This window comes from Gavialis gangeticus, unplaced genomic scaffold, assembly GCF_001723915.1.
Source record: "Gavialis gangeticus isolate Ggan-Ray unplaced genomic scaffold, GavGan_comp1, whole genome shotgun sequence".
In the NCBI taxonomy this organism is placed as follows: Eukaryota; Metazoa; Chordata; order Crocodylia; family Gavialidae; genus Gavialis; species Gavialis gangeticus.
The window spans coordinates 24,189,183-24,201,808 of NW_017728994.1; the positions used below are offsets into that span (position 1 = coordinate 24,189,183).

Here is a 12,626-nt window from a genome sequence, read left to right on the forward strand (position 1 = left end):
CCACCCCAAATCCAAACCAGCCCGAAATAGCATGCTCTAGCACATCAAGTGAAGGGAATATAAGATGAACCAGGTAGAGTTCTGGCCACTTGCTGTGTAGGTGCTGAAGTAGGGGGCACAGGTAGAGAAGAGGGGAGTTGAGGAGCCATGTAGTGTGTGCAGCCTCAAGGAAAGTTTGGTGCCCACACATAATAATGAGCCACTTTAAGAAGGACCAGCTTGAAATCATATCTGCTTATCCAGGTATGCATTCTAGGAGATTTAAGCCGTCCTCAATTGCCATGTATACCTGGCATTAAACAGCATTTCAGGAGGGAAAAAAAGCATTATCTATCTGCACCCTATGGGTAGGCACCTATCTAATTTGTGGTTTGGTCAAAGCCCAAAGACCCAATTTCATGGTCATTTCGCAGTGGCCCTGCCCCTCAGTGTTGACTGGCAGAGAAGCCCTGTGGGGAAGAGGGATGCCCTGGCTGCTCTTTGTGTGGCCCTGCCTCTCTGCCCCTGGCTACTGCTCTTCATGCCACCCCACCCAGCTGGTGCCATCCCCTTCCAGGATGACTGTGCCGTCCCCTCCCATGCTGACTGCAATACCAGGCCATAGCAGCAGTGAGAACCGCTGGCTCCCACTGCGGAGCCAACATTTTATTTTGAAGGGGTTTTCCTTTTGGTTAATTTCCTGGGAAATATTGGCCAACGCCATTCTTCACAGCAATCACTGTTTTTCACTGTTTCTGCAAAAATCGCAAACCTGCGATTTAAGGAGGTCCTTATTAATGGGTGTGGACGTGGATGCTTGGAGTCCTTGCAAAAGCAGAACATTTCACAAAAGCAGCAGGTACATTCTAACTGTTATGTGCAAACAAGCAGAGAACAATTCAAATGTCATAGCACAGATCCAGCCTTAAACCCTGGATGGAGAAGTGTTGAAGATGGAGTAAATTGGAGAGCCACACTGCTACATTCTCAAGTCTGTCACACACAACCCAGCTGCTGCCTTTGTGAAATGCTCCCCTTTTAAAAAGGCTCCAAACATTCATGCATCCACACCCTATATGTCTGAACCCTTCCAGGTAGCCCTAAACTTGCTTAAACAGACTCGCATGTCTGCCCACTCCTGGTTGAAACTGCATTTCAAACCGTTCTAAGTGTTATGTCAAAGGGCCTGGATGCACATCACTGAATTTACCACGTATGCTTCCATGAAAAGTTAAGTCAGCTGAAACTGGGACTTCAAAGTTACATAAGGGCAAGACAGAGACCCCCCACCACCTCCCCCAAAAATATTATACTTTACAGTGTCCTGCTATAAACAGTTCAGTACTACGCACTGAAGTTCACTGTTAAGAATCATACCCACAAACGGAAATTTTAGTTTAAATAAACTGCGTTACATTAAGCTATAATTGACCTGCTAGAGAGTACATACAAGACAGTGAATTTCCAATCTTGCCTCCTACTCTATCATTCAGAAAGTATGAGTCAAAACCAGGTGAAGCACATGCTAGATCAAAATACACATTAAAGAGCTGGCTAACTGTATTTCCTTTAATTTTTTCCTTAAAACACAAACAAATTGCAAAGGTATTTTGAAACAAGGGAAAAAATAAAAAAGGAAAAGCTGCAGCATTTCTTCCAATGGATTATTTTGCCCATTAATATGCTTTACCTTAGCACCTTACGTGCTGGTATCTCTGCATGCTTTTCAGTCATTACTTAAAACTACACACAACTCTGTATGAACAATTATGCCCTTTTCAAAATAAGTGAGCCATGGACTCCAACTGGGATGGTTTAGTCAAAGATGTTCCTCCCTCAAGCAAGTGGCTGGACTACACTACCACATGAGGTCTCTTACAGCTCTACTTTTCTGTGACCCTTATGGTATGGAAGAGATAAAGTAACCTGCCCCTTAAAAATAATGCACAACCAAGAATGCAATTCATGTTTCCAAATTCCTAGGTCCAGATGGAAAAACGGTATTTAGGGGTCTAATTTCCACTAAAATCAGTGAAAATTAGACCCCTTTCTACCTCTCAGGAGTTATACCTTAGTGTGCAAACAGAGTTTCCAGTAGATTTGCAGTTGAGTAACTAATTAAAAAACAAGTGTTTACAACTATACGCTTGAATACTTACCAGGGCAGAACAATTCTTAATGTTAAAGAAAAAAGAAAATCACCTGTCACAGGCTACAAATAAATGCAAAAATACTGCTATTAGCAAAGGAAGCCATTTACTTGCTTTGCTAGGCACCAACTAAAGGAACTATGCCTTAAAGTCCCCGTAAATAAAAGTTTCAATACTGCAATGAGAAGAATTGTTAAAAATAAAACTATCAGGATTTCCCCCTACCACACGAAGTGCTGCATACAGTTCTATCCAGTGTCTCGACGCAAAGAATTTATTGCTGCTTGTAACAGACCTGATGGGAAGCTAAATTTAAAATGGCTGCAGAAGAGCAAGTCACTGACTTCTAAGACACTGCAACGGCTTTAATACTGTTCATAAGAGTTAAATACACTGCATATGCAAGTGCTGTAGCAGAATTTTCAGACCTGTCTGATAACATATACTACACATCCCACTAGAATCTGCCCTGATAACCAGCTTTCCCCACTGTCATTATTTCTTTTATTTCCCTATGACAACATTAGAAGTTCAGAAAATCTCTATGATTTGCAATTTACCATTCTCCCCAAACTGGCAGACGGCTCACATTCCAAAACCAGTATGATTCCTTACTAACCAATGTGCCTCCCCCCAAATTGGAATTATTTCTATCACAACCTCCAGTTTTAAAACCAGTTATTTCTAAATGTATACATATGGTTCTTTGGTATGTATATTGGTACTAGTATTAAAATTCCAGTAGCCAGTATTCCATTTTTATCTATCAACTCTAAAGGTATATGTTTATAGATGGATTGATAAACATTTGTTTTTAACCATAAATTCTCACTTCTCACAAACATCCCTGTTAATTGGACTCCTGCAGCAAGTTTGCTAGAGTACACAAGAAAAGAAGAGGAATAAAGTAGACAAACTGAAGAACATCTTTTCTTCTGTATTTTGAAGAGGATGAGAATCTAGCAATGTGTATAAAGTAGAAAGTCTTAAACCAACCACTGATGGAGTTAGTCAACCTCAAGACAAATGTTTGTTCAAGGGGAAAAAGGGAATGTCAAGTGTTACTATTTTAACTACATTAAAATACTATAAATAAATCCATGTCTCTTTCTGTATTTCTATATAGCTATTTTTCTGTAATGAACTTCAATTATCCACACATTCCAAGCACTTTAAAGAAGAAGCCTCAAAAAAGCTTGCAAGTCTGGTGTTATCTACATTTTAGATAAGATATTGAGAACCCGATTAAGAGCACAATTCTCCACACAGATCCACATGAATTAACAGCAGAGACTACATGGAGCTTGATGGGTTCCACATGTCTGGAAAGCCACTTGCAGGTTATGTACCTTGGGGAGTTTTTGAAGGCTAAACAGACAGTCTGCGAGAAGGCCAGAAACAGAAAAACTTGCAACAGAGGAAGCCTAGCCAGGATAAAACATGAAACCAGTACTGATTTGTGTGTGCACGTGTGTGGTTTTAAAAAATACTGGTGAATGGACAATATGGATTCTCTCTCAACCAATATTTTGACTATTTGATGTAGCCTGTAAAGAGTTCTTCAAAGTCATAAATCAACAGCAGGGGAAAGAGTCTGCTATTCAGGTAACTATGCTGTCTTCTAAAATGAAAAACCAAGAAAAATCAAAAAAGTGAATAAACTCATCTGCTAACTGAATATTTTCTGAACTTCTAACATCCATTAGACACCAGGCTGAAACATACCCGCATTTCCTCAAGTCCTGGACTCTCACAGATCAAACTCTGTGCTCCCAATTATTGCTGCCTCCCATTACACAACCACTGCATAGAAATGAATGCCGCCCAGGCCACCCTCTGGAAATTGCTGGAGGACATAAAACTAAATACCACCAATTCTACCACATCAATTTAGGCTTGACCATGCAAAGTCTGCTGGACTCCAGGACAGTCACCTACCCAATGAAGCCCTTTGCTGAAGAATGTTTTCCCCTTTTCCTGGGCCAGATCTCAATCCACAAGAAAAACCAACAAAAAAACAACCTGATAGAACAATGACACTCTACCCAGCATTCGGTCCATTGGCCATCTGAAACATGTAGGTCACGGCAGCCCCACCAACCCTAAAAATGTACTGCAATATTGTCAGGAGGCACCAGTCTCACATACGTGCTCTACTCTAACAAGTACAGCAGCTTGACTTTCATCCTCACATATTTCTAAACATGGCACTGTAAGAGTTGCCCCTCTAGAGATAATGATATCAGTTTGGTACCCAAGAGCTAGAAATTTACAGCTAGAAGCTAGAACTCTGCACAGAAGCTCATGGCATGCATTCAAGGAAGATTCCTACTCACCCAGGAAGAGTACATTCAGAGGGTATAGCAGTGTTATGGTATCCCTTCCACCATGTAAGAGGAAACATATTCTCTGCTGCTGGCCAAATGACGTCTTTGCTCCAAAGTTTTTCTTTTGTGCGATACTCTTCAATGTCTGTCATCACAGCTATTTCGTTGATGTTGGGGACATTATTAGCTACTTTCATAATTGTATTGAGAGCAGTAAATAATTCATCTTCTGATAAACGCTGTCCTCTGTGTTCAGGATCCAAAAGGTTTGCTGCCAGATGAAAGCAAAACTCGGATCTCTTAGTAAACATTTGTTTTACTTCTTTTTTGGATAGAGGTGAAGAAGGCAAAAGCTCAATTAGGTTTTCATTCAGTTGTCTGAATCTCTCTCAATATTCGAGTACAAGAAATATTAATTTGAAAGGCTTGGTTCATCTTCAAGTTTCTTGATAGCCACAGACACTTGTAGTAGAAAACTGAACGCTCCTTGAACTCGAACCCAGAACACATCATTGTCAAGAATCTGCTTCCGAATGTTCACGGGAATAATCTGGGATACCATGTCATCTATTGAAGCACACTGCAAACGGTTCTTTGTGCGCAGCAAACTATGTAAACACTTTGTAGCTGAGCCCCATCTAGTTTCTCCTGGCAATAAAAGTGCACTTTCCTTCCCCTGCTTCTCTTTCTGTAATTGCTTCAAAGTCTGATTAGCAACATGATGATTGTTCAATACCTTCACAATCGCTTCGCAGTTTGCCAGTACTGTCTTCATTGTATTCACACTTACTACGTCCTTTGCCAGAAGATTCAACCCACGAGCAAGACAGCCAAATACTATTAAATGAGGATATTTTGGCTTTAATATTTGCCATGCAGCTTTCATGTTACTCACATTATCAGTTACAAGGGCTTGTACCCTGGAGGGACCTGCACTTTCAATCTCTTCACTCAGTAATTTGGCTATGCATTCACCTGTATGACGAGAAGATTTGGTAGCAACTGCTTTCAGGAATACTGGTTCAGGTGTTGCGAACATAATGTTCGATAAAGGATTTCCTTGTACAACAGTCCATCCATCTGACATCAGAGTCAGTGATTCTGCTTGACCATTCCTTTGAATAACCACTCTAAGAGAGACTGTGATGAGCAATAATGTGACAGTAACTCATATGATGGGTGAATTAGTTTGTAATGGTCCTTCCAGTTTTGATTTTTAGTAATGGAAAGAGGTGTACCACTTGCAAATAAAGCTTGAGCTAATGTCTCGTCTGCTCTTACTTGATCTTCTTTTGACATTTTGTCCACAAAGCTTGATTATACTCACTCTGCTGGGTTGAAATAGTTAATTATTTATCTATTATGTAATTTCTTCAAAATTATTGTTAAACCTAAACCACTTTGGGTGTTTAGTGCAAGCAGAAAAGCAGGATACAAATATTCTAAATGAAAAAATAAAGAATCTTCCAGAGTTGCATTAACAACTTTTAAAATTATAATGTTTTAAAACAATATGGATACTAGTGTCTACTGTGTGTTGTTTCACATATTAACTTTATTTACACAGGATTCCTGAAGCAGATTTTTCTCAGATGATGTTGTTCCACCTCTTTGTTGCATTAGCTTTCTGTATATGGCTTGTACTCTTTCAGGACAGCTTCTACATGTTATTAAATGTTTCTTCATTCTTGTTGCGTTCTTAGCTCTGCCTGCAATATTTACATCTACCAGCTTTCTTCCTTCCTTCAGTGGCTTGAACTTCACTGTAATGATACCATGCACTAAAGTTTTTTTTGCAGGCATTCTTATGACTACTTCAAACCAAAAGCACTAAAAAACTAACCCATCTTATGCAAACACTTCCAACTTCCCCAACTCAAGAAACGAAATGAGACACTGCTCTGTGTGTTTGCTGAACTGAAAGTGACACAAAATTTAATCACAGCTTTAGTTTTGCTTTCACTTGCAGTCTGAGATGAAATAAGAATTTTAGCTCTGGTTTTGATTTGACCTGCACAGCCAATTAGGTGAATTCATAACTTGATTTTTGGTTTGGATTAATATGCAAGTGCATTTACCCTCCTGTTTACAAATCAACATATATGTACTCTCTCTCACACTTTCTATGGATAATAACCTGAAAAACATTAATTACAACTTTGAAACTGCCAAGCTTGCCTAATATTGTATTGGCATCTGTCCATTATTACTAATGGATTTTATGAAACAATTGATTTTTAGAAATGGAAAATTTCCCACAAAAAAATACGGTACTGGAAAATTTTCCGCCCCACATCTCCGCCTAGAACCCCTTTCTTTTCAATGGTATGTTAACTGATGTCCAGAAACAATAATTAAAAACATCATTGCTTCACTCACAAGAAATTAGAAGACATACTGAGTTTGAGAATCTTGGGAGATGCTGCAACCATTAAATAAAAGTGTTGAAAGGTCAAGCACAGGAATGAAGCCGAGTCCATAGACATATTCAACTCTGCCAAGAGGGAGGGGGAAAAACTCAAGAAGCCCAACAGAGATGAGAAAGCATGCATAATCAGATTTTCAACATCTGTTGATTCTACCATAAATCAGTGGTTCATCCTGGATGGAGTTTATTTGGCAAGTAAAGACTGAAATGGCATCGCTGTTTCTTTTCCCAAAACTGGACTCCCAAACAGTTCTAAACTAATGAAGTTTGACTGCTTGTTGAATCATAATAGACTCAGCACTTGCATGAGATCAGTGGGAGCCAACCTTCTCGGCAAGCATGTCAGAAATTGGCATGCCATTCTGATCCCCTACCCCCATCCAAGCTGTTGTTCTGCTTTTTGCTTCCTGCCCTGTGCTCCCTGCCTGATGTGCTGCCCTATTTTCTACTTCCTACCCTATCTGCCACCATGCTACCTGTCCCCTCCCCAGTCTGCCATGAACCACACAGAGGCTGACCATGCAACCAGTTGGCCATCGCCAATTTAAGGTACAGTAATCAATTTATAAATAATTGACATGAGAGTCTGCATGGTGGAGTTCAAGAGGGACAAAAAATTAATTGAAGTGAGTAATTTTTATTTAAATTAATATTAAAAGGTTTCAGGTCAGTATTTTTTTTTACTTATTTTCTGGTTTCTCAAGTTGTTCAGAAGTTTATATCAAACTTCTTTAAGAAAAAATACTTGCCAAATTAGGGGGAAATATTTTTAAAGTAATAATTCTACTAATCAACATTGACATACAAGCTTCATCCGTACCAAAGGCGACAAAGCAAAGACACCAGTCACATCTTTCCTGGACTATCACAAAATGACAAGCAAGTTGTCCACAGTATGTTTGTGGATTTTTAAAAATCAAGAGTATACATGGTTTGTGTTGTACCAGACTGTACTCTCAATCAAGGTTAGAGTCTTAAGTGAACGAGAGTTTGATTTTGCAACTAAGGAATGCTCATTGTTTCTTTTGTACAACACTTTATTAACACAAAAACAGTTATGCATACGTTCAGTTAACCTAAGAAGTTAACAATAACCAAGAAGAGATCAAAACTTTCAGAAATGAAGGCCTAAAGCAAGAGCTGCCTTAGTGCCTTATAAAAATATATATATAGACACAGAAACTTTAGTTCCTGATGCTACCTATGCCCTATGTGTGCTGTTTTAAGCACATAATATTCCCACTGAAGTCCATGAAACTATTTATGTCAGTACAGTTATTAGTTACAGAAGCATTCCAGAATTACAGCCTTGTTTGCCATTACTAGTTTTCTAGAAATAAAAAATAAAGTATTGTACAGTACAGGAAATAAGAACTCTTTATCATTTAGTTTATTTAAAATTAATCTATGACTTGACAATAGCACACAAATCTTAAATTAGTTTATAAAGCATCAACCCAACAATCAATCCAACTGAGACTATGTTTATTAGCTTGCAAGATCTGCCAGATTAAGAAAACCACTTGGTGAAATACTATGGCCTACGTTAAAGGAAGCAGCACACTAGATCATCATAATGGTCCTTTCTGAACAATGTAAACTTAAATGTAAATGTGGTATGTCATCCCCAAAAAGGTTATGGAGCCTGAATCAAATTAAGCGCCTTCAGAATCAGGCAGTGCTCTGACTTGGTGCATTACCAGTCTCAAAATTCTTCAGCTACAATTTAGGAAATTCTTATGATGTACTCTAAAAAAGAATCCATCTCATTCACCAATGTCAGAGCTGGTATTCATTTTTTGCACGTCAAAAGAACAGCAATACTCAAGCTCCAACCTACAGCCCAAATCTCTCCCATGGGGTTATGTCATCCATCCCAGAGGGTTCCCACAGAGCCGTAAGTTTGGCAGCAGGTGCAGCTGTGGCAACATTAATTGCCGTGGTTTCCAGAGCTATAGCAATTAAAGCTGCCACTGCTGCCACGTTGGATCATACTGGGGCATGGGGACACTCCATCACTGGATCCAGCCTGGAGAGTCCTGCTGGTACATGGGGCTGGGCTGCAGCCAGATCTGGCAGACAGGGCCAGACTGACACATGGTGTCAAAGCAATTCACAGTTGACCCATGCTAGATCCAACCCACTGACAGGCCCCACCCATGGGATCCAAGCCACAGGGCCAGAAAGTTGAGTACTGCTGATATAGCATGAATTATGGCTTTTTTCTAAAGAGTACTAAAGATTACAGCATCAATTTTGAGCTACTCTTCTTGGTGATGTCTACAGGAATTAAAAGTCCCTCCCCACACTGAGCCAAATATAAACTCTGAATATAAAAAGGGACCAAGAAAATGCCTTTAAAAAAAGCTAGAAATAACATAAACATTAGGTTGCCAGAAAAGGCTTTAAGATTAAACTGCAAAACTCCTCTCATGCAATACATTTTGCTTGTTTGAGTGGTAGCCTCTCAAAGACTGACAGACTATTGCAATTTTGAGTTGTCAAATTAGGAAACTATGCCTCATCAACAGTTTATTTATACCCAAGAGATTTTAAACAAAAAAAGGGAGAAGTCTGTCAAGAAATAACATAAAACCTGAACTGCTCTGTATTAAGGCTTTTCACCCACTGTTTTACAATTGTGTTCCTGTAAAAATTAGGAAACAATGGGATCTGTTGGCAGGTGGGAGAAGCAACACCACCTGCAGTAAGATGAACAAATGTTAACCAAACTGGGACATGAAGAGAAGTACTTCATAAAATTAAGGACACTCATGAGACTAGGTTGGTCAAAGAAAAACAGATTTTTTTTATTTTAGTTTATTTTTAATTGTGCATGTTGCAAACCAGTCAGCTTCACCTCAGTCCCCAGAAAAATTATGGCACAGCTCCTCAAGGAATCTGTTTCTAAGCACTTGGAGAAGGTGATTAGGAACAGTAAGACTAGATTCACCAAGAGCAAGTCATGCCTTAACCAGCCTGATTGCCTTCTATGAAATGATTGGTTCAGTGGATGCTGGAAGAGCAGTGGATAATATCTTGACTTTAGCAAGCCTTTTGATACCATCTCCCACATTGCTGAAAGCATGCTAAGGAAATACAGGTTGGATGAATGGACAGAAAACTGGCTGGAGCATGTGGCTCAAAGGGTAGTAATCAATGGCTTGATGTCTAGTTGTCAGCCAGTGTCAAATGGAGTGCCCCAGAAGTTGGTCCTGGGGTCAGTTTTGTTCAATATCTTCATCAATGACCTAGAACAGTGGTTGTCATCCGGGGGGGGTAAGTGTACCCCTAGGGGTACTTCAAAGGGTCACAGGGGGTACGTAGAACGGACACGGCTAATAAATGCTACGTGCATGCATGCAGATGCAGTGCAGCACGCAGGCGGCCAGACGCACAGCCTGTCCATGTGGAGAGCAGCCAGGTCTGGCTGGTAAGTCTGTTGTAGGAGAAGGGGCATGGCGGGGGGCGCAGATCAAGGCCCCAGAGGTGGGGGAGAGAGTGTGGCTGGGGCTGCCCAGCTGCGGGGAGGCATGGGACTGAGCCGCATGTGGGGTGCGGTGGGGTGCAGTTCTCATCACTATGCGCACTCCTGGGAGGGCATGGGGGCCATGTGCCCCCAGATCTGTCCATGAGGCAGGGTGGGCTGAGGCTGCATCCAAGGTGGCATCCAGCGGAGCGCTGAGAGGAGGGTTTGTGGGGGCTAAGGCAAAATCTGGAGTGGCTGCAGCCTCTCCCATAGGCCCTCGTGGCAAGGGAGGGAGTGGGGCTGGGGCAGGCACTGCACAGCCAGGCAGAGCGTGGGACGGAGCCACAAGCAGCTTTTCCAGGGGGCATGGAAGGGGGGGCAGTTCCCGCCACTGCATGCACCCCAGGAGCGCATGGAGGGGCACATGACCACCAATCTGCATACGGGACAGGCTGGGGCCAGGGCTGCACCAGGAGCAGGGCTACAAGAGGGGCTCAACTACCTCAAGTGTTCTGAAGATGATGGAGGTAGACTGTGGTGGCAGATGACAGAAAAATGAGCAATAGTCTCAAGTTGCACCAAGGGAAGTTCAGGTTAAACTCTCTCAGGAAAAACTCTCTCATCAGGAGAGCAGCAAAGCACTGGAACACATTACTCACAGAAGTGATGGACTCTCCATTCTTGGAGGTTTTTAAGACCCAGCTAGACAAAGCCTTGGCTGGGAAGATCTAGTTGGGGATGATTCTGTTTTGAGCAGGGGGCCTGGCACGGCTGGTGAACTCACACTGGTGGGCCAGTGGAGCGTTCCACGGAAGCAGGGGGTGGGAAAAAGGTTTGCAGCCAGCCAGGGACTCCAGCCAGTAGCAGGGAGGTTGCAAACCCCTCCTCCACCACCACACCAGTTTGAGTTCACCAGCCGTGCCTGGACTAGATCACCTTCTCCAGTGCCTTCCAACCTTACTTTTCTATGATCCTAAGATTTTGGCAAGTAAGGAACCCCTTGTTCCTCCTAATTTCTAAAATATTTTATGTAAACAGATATGTAACTGTTAGTTACATTTACTTATGAACAGGGATCCAGGTTTTTTGTTTGCAAGGGGGGTGGGGGGGGGCAGAAGAAAAAAAAATATCGCTGATTTTCTCCTTTGAAAGAGAAAAATATGAATTTTCCTCTTTAAAAAGGAACAAGCTGTGGGAAACAACAGGTTTCCCTTTGCACGCTGCCAGTGGGGGAGCAGGGAAAGGGTGATTGGAGGCAAACTGTAGGCACCCCAGGAGCACATGGGGGGCATGTGTACACGCACTTGGCCAGTATGCAGCCAGGCAGGGAGTTGGGAGCAGACCTGGCAGCTAGATAAGGATAAGGCTATGAGGGGCAAGGCTAGGGCTTAAGGAATATCCAGGGGGTTGGGGAGAGGGACAGGCACATGCGAGTGCATGCATGTGTGTGTGCCTGCCAGCACTAGGGTAATGTGTCCAGGTGCTGGGGTTCGAGCAGGGCAGGAGAAAGGAGGCACCTGCCCCTCCAGATGAGGAAGGGGATGGAGAGGACCTTCAGGGGCAATGGGGAGTTGCGTGGGCCTGTGGCACCAGTGTTGGTGCCCATACTCACAGGGGCAAGGCGGTGAGGAGATGCTGCCCAGGTGGGGGGGAGGGCATGGCCACGTAGCACAACACAGCTGCCACATTCTGGTCCAGTCGGGAAAGGGGAAGCTGGGAGCCCACTCTAGCAGGGCTGGGGAGGGGCAGGGGGGGAACAGAGGGCTGCAGCTCAGGTGTGCGGGGCACCATTAATTGTACAAAGCAGTGGGGACACAAGCACAGCTGGACCCGCATCCTGGTAAATCAAAAGGTGGCAGGGGGAGCTCTGGTTGACTGAAAAAACAAAAAACAAACAAAAAACAAAAAGACAGAGTCAAATGCCAAAATATATAGGTATTTAGAATTTATTTTATTACAATGATTGAGGCACTGGTAGGCTTCCAAATTGCTATAAAAGTGTCAATATATCAATAAAACATGTTAAATTGATAACTATATATACAGTGGCATTTCATTTTAATCATGGAAAAACATCTTTTTTTGGCTTTTTAATCAGAGAGTTCAGGGAATTTATCAGAGAAAACCAGGATCCCTGCTAATGAAACAAAATTCAGACAGGTGATAAAAATAATAGCAATCTCTGTCTGCAGTCTAATAGTGAATGACGTGAAACTTTCTTAAGTCACTGCTTAAGTTTCACTACATGCCTTCCTGCAACTAAGGTACAATAA

General features: G+C 42.0%; 1 protein-coding gene across 4 annotated transcripts in view; it reads right to left on the reverse strand.

Annotated features, from left to right (window-relative positions):
- Positions 1 to 12,626, reverse strand: part of KAT6B (lysine acetyltransferase 6B) — a 287,405-nt gene that overhangs the window by 251,571 nt on the left and 23,208 nt on the right. The window lies entirely within an intron of this gene.